Raw genomic sequence first — 12961 nt, forward strand, 5'->3', positions numbered from 1 at the left:
CCAATGACTATTGCTTATACTTTACGCAATGTTTCGTAAGTCGAAAGTATTTCAAAGTATTAACGTCCATTGCGTATGATTTTAAATGTTTTTGAACAAAAACAATTAGATTGCAAAACTATGAAATTAAATGTATACAAATATAAAATTTTGAGGGAAAATTAATTTCTTAAATTAGTTATTTTTAACCTACTATTACATTCAAAACCCGATTTTCTTTAGTCTGTACTATTACGCTCATTTTGGTGGATGCAAATCTGGGATGAGTAAAAAAAAGACAGCATTTCTATAAGCTTCACGTATCATCTTTCAAATTGTGTCAGCAGCTTTGATATGTAAATTCTTCTAAAATATTCACCGCTAATTAAAAAAAAAACTGTTTACAGATAGTCCTAAGAGAATTGTTTCCATATTCCCTTCATATTATGAAACACAAACTTCTACAATTTAATAATATTAGTCCCTAAATACGATTGTCAATGCCAGCTACTAAAGCCGACATTATTAGAATAACATATGGATCCTGATTCTCACGAAGAATTACATAATTTTTTTTTATATAATACATAATTTAAAATAAAAACTGGTATGTTAATCTTTAATTTTTTCATTATTTAGAGTTTCGTATTTGATTTTAATTTTAATACAAAATGCATGTCATTATTTGCTACACATTACAAATTAACTCATTTTTTCCTTTAAAAGTACTATTGTTTTAAGTTTAAATATTTGCAATAGTTAATAATTGGAGCTCAACATTTTCTTTTAATGAAACAAATGTTAAACTTCCTCGTAAGTTTACAAGATTTTAAAGTTCTGTGTACTATATCACAAAACAATATCTATAATAACTAAATCATATTCTTAAATTTATACCATAATAAATTTTTTATACAGAGTATTTCGTAATGACCACCCTTGATGTATATTTTAAGAAACTTGTCATAAATGAGGTTAAAAAGTACACATAACAGGAACGCTAAAATAATATTTAAATGATGAAAGAAATCTACTGAATCTCCATTGAGGAAGGCAGGATCAGAAACATCAAAACATGTTTGATAACTGGACTAGGCAAAGACAGGTTGAAAAGCGTTTATTAGAAACAATTCCAAATTTCATCGGGCAATAAAACTGGTTTTGGTGTTTTCATCCCTTTATCTTAAGAGGCCCTTCTTCTCCCGACCGATCTCAACTGTCGAAGGGGTGGAGCAACACCTCCTAGAAAAGAGAAAACCTCAGCACGGATCAATTTAGTAGGTCGACGTAACGAATATAATTTGCGCAGTGCAGAAAAAAAAAGAAGAAAAATGTCACTACTTTTGGGCTACTTAGTTTTATTTTTTATATTTTTTATTTTACAACCGTCGTTGAGCAGCAGACCCAATATTGACTTACGATTATTAATGTTCAGCTCCGTATCCTTGTAATTTTGAACCCATTCCAGTAGACAAGTGAACTCCTGGATCAAGTAATAGGAGAAATTTGCATTCTTGGCTGACTTTTTGATGGAACTAACCCGCATTTGCGTTACAAGGAGAGAGAAAACCACGAAAACCTCCCGCGGTTAGCCTAACGACAAGGTGGAAATATTTTACGTTAGCTTTGAAGGCGATGCAAGCCGGATTGGGCTACATAATTGAGCAATGGTGGAAAGTACGAAAGATGTCATTACATTTGGACTATTAAAGGATCAAATTTCTTGTTTATGGTTTCTCGTGCAGAGGCCTTCTATCTTCAATGAGGTATTGGGAGGGGGGAAATTCTAAATATCCTTTTAATCCTTTTCACATAACTTTCACAAATAAGTCGATGATGGATATTTACTCTATTTGACGGTGTCTTTCGATCTATGTAAAATTTAAGGCCGTCATCCAATCAGAATTTGAGATATAAAACATGTGGTATTTCGGATTCTCAATAAATTTCTTCTGGCGAAGTTATGCAAAGACGATTTTGCAATCAATAATCTTTGAAAGATATTTAAATTGTTAACAAACAGTTATTAGTTTTTAGATTTTTGATAAATATCTTTATTTTTATGCAATTAACATTAAAGGAAATTTTTGCAGTCATCCATATCGGTTTTCCTTAATTTTAGCCGTAGTAAGTTTATGTTTTGAATAAATTCTAAAACCTGAGAAACAATTTTTACTCACTCAGGACCACAAATAGCATCATGTTATTATACTTTAAAGTCCGAGTTTTTTTAAAAAAAAAAAAAAAAAAAAAAAAAAAACGGTAGGTAAGTAAATCATGTAAAATATGCATTCATAAAAAAGAATGAAAGAATGCAGGAAATTAGAAAGTCTTCTTTTATGCCACTAAAATTTTAAAAAATGTTTTTTTAATAAAATTTTATCCAAGACAATATCTTAAATTGAAATTTTTTTCTTACATTAAGTTCTGTTAGTTCTGTCATTTATTGTATTTTTTTTTTAAATGGCGGGCACTTCGAACTATTGTCCATTGACCACAGAAAGTGCCAGAACTGCTAACTCTCTTTTCGTTACCCAGTGGGCACCTGTGGCGAAGTCACACTACCACAACCCGTTTATAGGGCGGGTCACATTCACACACAAAGGAGAAAGGACATAGAACACAGATAGAGAGAAGGAAACACCCATGCCTTGCCCGGGATTCGAACCCAGAACCTTTCTGATGTGAGGACAGTTCCCTGCCCCCTACACAGGCCGGTCGGCTTTATTGTAATTTCATTTTATGTATTATTTACAGAAGAAACAAACACAAGAAATATTTGGGTTATCCGGCAGGATGCGAGATCGCATGGTCCATTATGGTAACCATTTATGCGTCGTAGTAATGCGATATTAGAAAAAAAGAACAATAAAAAAAAATTCTTAATTTCAATATCTGAAAAATAATTTTAATCTTTTAAGTCTTAAAATGTATACATTTTAAATAAAATAACTTTTTAAACTCTCTTTTAGCAATTTTAAGCTAAAGAGCTACCCAACAAAAATAAATAAATAAATGTTTATATTTGAAATTTTTGTTTACACAAATCAAAGCTGCAATTCTATTTCGAGAGCGGTCGGGAAGCTGCTCCATCAAAACATTAACTGCGAAACTCGGAATTCTGGCGCCAAAATTCCGGAAGTCGCGTGGTCTGACGTCACTTCTAATGACACTGAATCAAGACTCTACACTTGGAATAAGCGAAACATTGAGTTTAAAACTCACCTTGAACTCACAATAGTTTTATCTCTAAAATCATCCGATGTGATATCCTTTTATAGGAGGAAAAATTATATCTGATATTTGTCCATGTTTGATTTATTGTACATAGAATGAAAATTTATTTTAAAAAAGAACTTCATCTTATTTGCAGCAATTGCCTATAAGCTAAATTTGAAATTCTGTTTTCTGAGTTCGCGTGAATCTTCTATTGTAACTTTTAATAACTGATAATTCTAACCGAAACTATTTTTTTTTTTTCAAAATAATTGGAATGGTAAAGCTGTGAGTGTTCGAATGTTTTTTTTTTTTTTTTTTTTTTTTTTTTTTTTTTTTTTTTTTTTTTTTTTACATTTTACTAACAGTTTTTTTTTTCTGAGCAGCACATATTATTAGTTGTAAACAAAAATTTTAACCTTTTGCAATTCGATATCTTCTCTCACAGGACATAAAAAGTCACCACTTTTAAATTTAAAAATTTTTATATCTTATTATTTAATAATCGCTTTAATTTAATGATTATTGTTTAATCAAGGTTGTCAGTTTACTTCGCTTTATGAGCAAATTCCTTGTGGTAGCAAAATTATAGTTTAAATGTATAAAATTTCATTAAAAGTTTTTCTCTCCACTATGCATAAAAAATTTTAAAAGATTATATAAAATGCAACTTTTCTTTAAAATATTTTCAAGGTGTCTGGTGAAACACTGCAACTTTATAATTCAGTATCACTTAATAAAATTATTTTTAAAAAAAACGGGCTATTGGCATTCCAGGATAATTATATGAAACTACAGCGTGGTGTATTTTAAATGTTTTAGTGCTTTTATTTGTTAAGCAGTAGGATATTTGAAAACTCACTGTTTGCCTTTCCAATTTAATAATCTGAAAACAGAAATCCATAGCAAAGATTCTCTAACCGAAACTATTTTTTTTTAAAGTAATTGGAATAGTAAAGCTGTGAGTTTTCGAATGTTTTTTTTTTTCCTAACAGTTTTTTTTTTCTGAGCAGTACCATGGTCAAGGATCTGGAGAAAATTTCCTCCCCCTAACTTATAGATCTATGCCTAATTCTGGAAGTGGCCCTTGCGGTGCTTTCTTGTCCAACGAAAGGCGCACCTACCTGACTTCATTCGCAAAAGGTCAATGACCGACGAGGGCTTGTCCAAGTGTTATAAACCACATTGTTCATTGTTATAAGTACCAGTTTTAAAGTTTTCTCATGAGGCTTAATATTTTATAAATGACCAAAGCAGCAATCCATACTAGCATAAGCTTATTCAATTATGACCTGAGAACACAGGACAATAGCACGTCACAGATTCGACGAATCAGTTAGTGGTGCTTCGCGCCAAGCACTGAGCTACCCAAAATATCCAGCAAAGGAGTCATTCACTTTGTTTAACCCGTTTTATTCCGACACTATGTATATTGAAGTGATACAAAAAGTGATTTCATGTGAAAAGTGGTATGTCATGTGATATTAAACTAAATGGCTATCTTTCAATATTAGTCACATTACAAAAAATCTCTTCTCCATTTAGTTCTAGAACTATTCACAGAAACTTAAATCATTAATAAATCATATGAAAGAGAATCTTTTATATACCCAAGAGAAGCGACAAAATTGAAATAATTGCCTTCCACAATACATGTATTTGAAAAAAGAAACTTTTATAAGTTTGACGCTGGGTGATAACAGATTTAACATAGTGTGCTACCACTTACCTCATAAAAACACTTTTTGGATAATTCTAAAAATTACATAATTCGAAGCGACAATTCCTTTAAAGTTTCCTACTGATATCAATGTGAAAATCTGAAAGTTTTCCCAGAATTTTGGTTAATTCGAAATTTGAGGCACTTGAAATCAGAATATTATACTGCTTCCTAGCCAATTAAAAAAATTTCCTCTACTTTGGAAATCCAAGATTTTATAAGTAAAGTAAAATTCAGCCAACTTTCACTCAATTCAAGAAGTTCCAAACAGCGTCGGACTTTTGAAGCATCGAGTCGATGAGGTTATTAATGAGGGGATGGGGTGTTCTGTCCCACTCCTGCAGAAGAACTCTTTCCAGGTTTTGGAGAGTTTGTGGGAGTGGTACTACTAAAAAGGAGTGGTACTGTGGGAGTGGCAATTTGTCCGCATAGACTGTCCCAAACATGCTCCATTGGGTTCATGTCCAGGGAACACGCTGGCCGATCCATTCGTATTATTCCTTTCTCCAAAGGGAAATCATTCACTAAGTTAGCACGATGTAGCCTGCAATTGTCGTCCATTAACATGAAGTTATCCAATTGCTGCAGCTTGAGGGACTTCAATATGTCTCAGAATCTCATCCCTCTTTAGGCAACCGGTCTAAGCTCCATTTCGAATGATATGGAGATCGGTATACTCATCAATTAAAATGCCAGCATAGACCATCACTCCAGACCATAGATCAGAATATTACGTCATTCATTCTTCTTCCAGTTCACATGCTCTGCTGCCCACTCCCTGCTGGCGCGACGGTGCCTTGCTGTTTACGTGACGCACACCATTGGTAGGCTAGCATATAGACATACAATGTGAAGGCGGTTTCGGACAGTTTGTGTCGAAACTGTGGTGGCAGTAGCAAAGCGAAGGTGTTGAAGAAGAGTGGCATTCATATTTCGGTGTCTTTGAGCCGTTAGCGTTAATTAATGGCTTTCATTGGGCGTTGTTGAACGTCTACGTCCTTGCCCTGCATTTCCAGTCTCCAAAAAAACGGTTCCAGATCCTGGAAATCACAATTTGTGCAACTCCAATGACTTCTGCTACTTCAGCTTGTGTTTGGCCCCTACTAATCGGCCAACAACTCTCCAAGCTTCTGATTCGGTTAAATGACTTCGTTGAGGCATCGCACACATCGAAATAACGCGCTTACTAAATGTCAATCATTCTTTTTCGCTTTGTCTTACATTAAGTTGAAAGCCAAATCAAATTTGCTGCCGATAAAGCGTCGTCTCCGACGTCAAATTCAAAATTTGCATACTGCGAGGTTTGAAAATAAGAAAAATTTGCATTTGTGACTCTCTTCTTTCATTTCATGCAACAAGAAAGAAGTTGCTTTTATCGTTATTTTATACAAGACTTATAATATCCTTTAATTGTTTTGAGAAGTGTAGTTTAAAGAAATTTTCAGACAGTCAATAAAATTTAAATCTTATTAATCATTAATTTTTAGTTCTAAAATAAGATTGATTCATGTCGAATATCTTAGTTATATACAAATTAGTAATATCGACTTTATTCTAAATTTTTTTAACAAGGCACATTTTTGCTAATTCAAACTTAGGATCGTTCACACTTTTTTACCTACCCCTTTAAATTTGAATCTATTGAATAAACTGTAAACTAGCCCACGCTTTTTACTTTCTCCTGGATTAAAAATCTCATGCGCAAACAATTATTTTCAGTTTTTATACTATTTACTTCTCTTACTTAATTTTATTTATTTTTCATTTAATTTTATTTATTCGTTTTGTTTTACAAATTGTATCTAGATTTATCTGATAATTTAAAAAATTGGCCAGTACGACTATCGATATTTTATTATCAAAACTTACCCATCTTATTTTTTTCTTAAGTGATGGCATTAAGTTATTCAAATAATTTTACCCAGGCAGGCAGCTGTTGATTTCATAGCAGCTGAGATAATTAGATATAAAGGTATAGCACACGTTTTCCGTTAGTCATAAATGTACGAAATTACAAAATCTTTCAGCATTTTCTCTCACTTACTTCTCCACCATCTTTTATTATTATTATCAGAGCTGAGCAATATAACGTGAAATATCGTTATGTGTTATTATATGTTATTTACACATAGGATTAATGATATTTTAAAAAATACTTTCAAAATATATCCTGACATACGAATATATATATATATNAAACGCCTTTTCTTCACAATATATATATATATATATATAGCATAGTAAATAAAAACAAAAAAAGCCGAAGAAAATTAAGAAAAACAGTAAGTTTCATTTATTGCGCATAAGCTGCAAGTAAATAGAATTCATAAAATAAGTTCAAAATGGAGATAAAACAAAGGAAAATTACAAACATATGAAAAAAGGGGGATAAAGAAAAATAATAATAACAAAAAAATAATAACAAATTGGGGGGTAAAAAATAAAAAAAGTAAAATCCGAAAGAAGAAAAAAAGGGATAAATTATTTATTTTTTTACAAAAATCCGGAAAATAAAAGATATAATCTTTTTATCAGCCCACACGATTATATCAGCAAAAAAATTTAAAAATTTCGCGTTCATGTAAGTTCATTTGAATTCGCTACTCGTTTTATAGATTATGTTTTATTCTGTTTTTTCTTTATATTTTATTTTCTGTTTTTACGTGTTATTTTTACTTATTGTGCTCCATTTTATTTGTTGTAATTTTTGTAAAAAGTTTTTGAATGCTCCTCACACTATTGTATTGATATATTTTGCTTTGGCTATATTGATACAATATTAGAAAGCACTCTTTTTTGCGGATATAATCGTGTGGGCTGATGAAAAGATTACATCTTTTATTTTCTGGATTTTTTTAAAAAAAAATTATCATTTTTTTTTTCGTTTTTTTTTACATTATTATTTTCTCCCCCCCCCCACTTTTNCCCCCCCACTTTTTTTTTTATATTTTTATTATTATTATTATTTTTCTTTTTCCCCCTTTTTTCATATGCCTGTAATTTTCCTTTGTTTTATCTTCATTTTGAACTTATATATAAGCATTTCGGTTATGGAACCCTAAGTATAATCTTCTGTCGGCGGAACCCCTATATTATAAATAAAGTTTTATTAGGGTAATAGTAAACGTTATAACTCATAAAAAACTGTTTTTAAAATATTTAATTATAGGAATGAAGAGGATTTTATATCGTTTTATCATTAATAATTAATAATTTAGGTTTTATGTCCGACAACTAAATTTGCAGTCCTTGTGCTTTATCTAGTCTAGTTTTTGGTATGTATACATAAGCTAAAAATGAATAAAATATACCGAATGAGGGTTTACTCCAAAATGAAAATTCAAAAGAACTACTGATGTAAAAAGTTATTATAAAAACATATTTCGTTATTAAGGAATTTAATTACTTTTATTTGAAAAGCGTGATAGGATATACTTATTCAATGTTTTATAATTGTTTCTTCTATTCATAATTTATTCAATAATTGTATCAGATTCATATCAATATGTCTTTCCTTTTCCAAAAATTTCGGTTATATTTCTTTTATCTCTACGTATAATGAGATAATCTTCGTGTTTGTCTGATTTTGTTTGTATATGTATGTAAACGATGTCACTTACAGCGATAATCGAGAGAAAAAAAATGTACCGGTAAAAGAAATTCTGAAGGGGGGGGGGAATGATGCATAAAAAAAAAAATTTGAATCGGGTTCGCAAGTAAGTAAATATTAACTTAAAGTAATTAAATATTAACTTAAAGTAACTAAATATGAACTTGAAGTAATTAAATTTTGAGTTAATATTTAATTACTGTTGCCAATACTTCGAACTAATATTTGATCCAGGAGTTCCCTTGTCTTCTAGATTGGGTTCAAAACTACAAGGAGTTGAACATTAGTAGTCGTAAACCCCAAATTGGGTTGATGGTTCATCAACGGTTATATACTACATATACTAGAGATGTGACTATTCTATTTAGATGTTAAATGATCCTCAAATGGATCGGTTGTTGCTGTCGACGGTGGTTGATGCCAAGATAGAGATAATAATTAGAATTTATTTTGTACATTTATGATTATAATTCATTTTAACTTTATTAATGATAAGTTATAAAAATTAACAAAAATTATTAAGTTTTCATTACAATGCTGTTAAAAAGTCACTAGTTACAAATATACGAAAAGTTACTGTATGAATGCTACGATAAACGCAAATATTGATGTCCAAAAATAGTTAAAATGTACAAAATGTTATTAATTTTTCTTTTTTAAAAAAACAGCAAAACTTAATCCTTATGTATTAATTAACTTTTAAAAATTATCTAATTAGGTTCGAGAAAATATTCGATGACATTAAATTCGAATCGAAACAGTCGTTAAATTCATATAATTTTTTAACGTGAACCTACCATTCCCACTTTAAGTGTCAATTTTGAATTATGATCTTAAAGGGTATATTTTTTCTGGGGTCTTTTTTTCAGAGGGAGGCGAGGTTCACTTTTACAGTTGTGAAATTTAACATAATTGTAAATTTTTAATCAAATTTACTTTCCTGGATGCTCTGATCATTCGGCGATAAGTATACCTTTAGTTGGACGTTAACAATAAGTTAGAGAACATATAAATTTTAAAACGAATGTCTAAACTTGATAATAAAGAGTTTTGACAAAAAGTAGTTAAATATATTACAATAACATAAATTACTAGTTTTATAATGCAATCATATCTATTTTTTTAACGTTTACATCAATGCAGAAACTCGTCAACGGGAACCAATATATTCTGCGGGGTTGTTTTGACCCTGAAAGGTGTTGTAAATTGGGAAGAATAGAGGTCGAAGAAGGGAACATGATCGTGCACACGTAGACAGTTGTGAGGGGGATTTTGAAGTGAGAGAGTTTCAATAATCACGCAAAACACCTGTCGAAGATACTAAGTTCTTTAAAAACTTTTATATTTCCAATTGGGATAATAAACAGATAAATAGAATAACTTTTCGTTAACTTCAACGTATATCATGTTAATTGCTTCTTAAAAAAAATATTACTATACATAATTGCGTTTGAATTAACATTTTATTACATCAAAATCGGGATCAATGGCACAATTCCAAAGAGTCGTTATAATCATATAATTTATAATGCAAATATTAAATTTTACTTTGATTGGCATGAGTTTAAATTAATTTCGGTTAACTATTTATATATAATTTTTAAAAATTAAAGTGGTAGATTTGCTTAATTATTATTTGTATTACATTTTTGAGTAAATTGTTTTTTTTCCTTTCATTTCTTTAAAAAATCTCCCATAATATTCTTGTATTTAAAAATGGTGCTTTTTATTTTACTCTAAACTAAACTCTTTTTTGGACTTTCGTTCTTTTTCTCTAAAATGAATATTTAAAAAAAAAAAAAGGAAGAAAAAAAAATTAAAGATGTCATAATTCTCACCCGCTAAGAAGTAAGTCATAATATTCAGCTAGAGTATTTATTATAGAAATTTGTAACAAAATCACTGATAATTTAATATGATTAGTACTAACTTAATACAGATTGCTCTCTTTAATTCCTGCAGGATGATTCGAGCTCTTGTGCTGTTCGAATTGACAATAATTACGTTGGAATTTCTAATTCATATCGATTCTCAAATTTGATCTTAATAACCTTTGATCGAATGATCAGATGTTCACGTGTTAAGAAGCTATCTTAACGATTCAAAGGATTAACCATAGCTGCTGAATCACTTGATTTTCAAGAGTGATTTTCATTTATTTTTAAAAAGGTTACGAAGTGTAGACTTAAATAGGTTTCTCTTAATTTAAAAAAAAAAAAATTGATTAAATATGATATTGACGACAGCTACATATAAATAACTTAGATAAATATATGAAAGTAATTTAAATATGTAGAGGAAAGAAAGAATATTAACTTGCTATATATAGAAGATGGAACAAGCAAAGGAATGCTAAAATGAATCTTAAAACGGCAGTGAAAAAAAAAAACATTTATTGATTTGTTAATATGCTATATTAAAAAATTAAATATGCTAATTATATTTATATTAAATATGTTAATGATACTGATATTAAATATGCTAATGATATTGAGATGAAATGTGATAATTAATTTGTGATGACTCTATGAAATTAGAAGCAAAAATGTACTTTATATATAAATAGAATTTTCCTTCTTCTAAATTTTTATCTAATTTTGTTCTAAATTTCTATTAACTCTTATCTATTTTTTTTTAACGGTGCATTTATAATATAGACTCTCAAAATATGGGTAGAAAACAAAATCTAGAATATTTTTTTAAAAAACAATGATTTTTGAACCATGTCTAATACATTTATATCTAATCTATAATCCATTATTTATTTAATATCTCGGTTAATTTTAAGATAGTAAAGTAAAATACCAGGGGGGGGAAAAAGTGCAAAATTTAAATTATATATATAATTATTCTAACAACAAAACATTGAATGAATTATGAAAAAGAAATGAATTTATATAAACTGCATTAATATTTTCCGTCGAACTTTTCAATTCAAAATTTGCTATACGTCCAACTTTCAAATTTAAATCTTCTTTTTTGCAAACGTTCCTTTTGTTCCGACATGTGCAAAAATTTATTTAGTTTTTAATTTCAAGGAACGTTTTTAATTTTCAGCATTAGTGTATACCGAAAACTAATTCAGAACTAGACAATTAAGTCCCGCGAAATGTAAATTTAATTGTCTGATATAAAATCAATTCTAATTGATTGATGAAGATGATAATTGATGATGAGGATTGATGAAGCTATGAATTAAAATCATTCTTCAGATTAAATATTTTCTGAATTATTCTCTAATTATTCTATTCTAATGCCCTTTTATGGTAATGTGTTTGAAATTGCTAATGAATTCGATTTATAAAGTTAGGGTTCCGCTACATGAAGGACAATCATCTTGGGTTCCATATCTGAAAGAACTTGGAAACCGTTGACTTGATCAAAGGAAGCTTATTCTTTCCAAAACGCGTAGTTTCTTTAATTCTGTATATGATGTCAGAAGAAGTGTTAATAAATACTCTTCTAGATCATTATAAAAAGGAACTAATTTTTGTGCAAAAAATTATGTCTTACACTAAATGTTTAATTAAATACAACTCAGTGAAATAGTATTTATTCCAATCTTAATCAATGCATATTTTTGTTAATTCGTGCTTTATGCCTTCTCTTTATAGTTCAATTTGCTAAGAATCCACTATAGATTTAACAATTACTTTCAAAGTATCAAAAATAAATATCAAATTCAGTTCATGTTCGCGTGTGCCGAACATATGTAGCTTTAAAGAGAAAGAGAAGAAAAAAGAATAATTCTCACTTTTAATTTTAAGTTTGTAATAGCCGCAAGAATCCTGTTGGAGATTTTTTCACAGCATTTTTTCAAAATGTTAACATTTAAAGTAAAAAAAAAAAAATTCGAAAAAAGTAAAAAGTAATCGTGAGGAATTTAATAAAAATTTCTTTGATATTTCCGGTTCCAAAACTGGAAAAAATAAACAGAACTTTTAACGACATACCAGTAAGTATTTTTTATTGTTGCCAGGAATCGAATTTAATTGTAAAACTCCTTTGTTGAGTTAAATTATAACTGTAAGACAATTATTAAAATCGCCAACGGGAGCGGAGAGAAAATCCATGAAATAAAATTTATAACGGTTTTCTTGTTTAGGTAGTCATTAATGATGAGATGAAAATAAAGAAACTTGCAAAACCGAAACTTGGGTAGAATTAAAAACAAAAATTCATCCCTCTATCAAGGTCAAAAAAAAAGTGTAAACAAACCTCACGCCCCCAAGTGTTGTATTTCGTACAGCCTTATCCTATGTAGAATTAAAAAAGTACTTTTCACGTCTGGACGTGACGAGTAGCACCAACACACATGGAATTTCAAAGCCGGCGCATGATCTAAACAGAAAATTTACGGCGAGTCGTCTGGGCATGAGCGAATGTCAACCAATGACAGCAAACTGCTCACGTGCGGGAGGCATGATCAACATTCA

At 29.8% G+C, this 12961-nt stretch overlaps 1 long non-coding RNA gene across 1 annotated transcript; it reads right to left on the minus strand.

Annotated features, from left to right (window-relative positions):
* Nucleotides 1–1079: 1079 nt before the first annotated feature.
* On the minus strand, nucleotides 1080–12904 carry LOC122270021 (uncharacterized). The gene is made up of 2 exons (XR_006225549.2): nucleotides 12744–12904; nucleotides 1080–1221 (listed from the first exon to the last, which is right to left on the minus strand). It is a non-coding gene; the product is annotated as an uncharacterized lncRNA (long non-coding RNA).
* Nucleotides 12905–12961: the final 57 nt, after the last annotated feature.

Source organism: Parasteatoda tepidariorum, chromosome 9, assembly GCF_043381705.1.
Source record: "Parasteatoda tepidariorum isolate YZ-2023 chromosome 9, CAS_Ptep_4.0, whole genome shotgun sequence".
Lineage (NCBI taxonomy): Eukaryota > Metazoa > Arthropoda > Arachnida > Araneae > Theridiidae > Parasteatoda > Parasteatoda tepidariorum.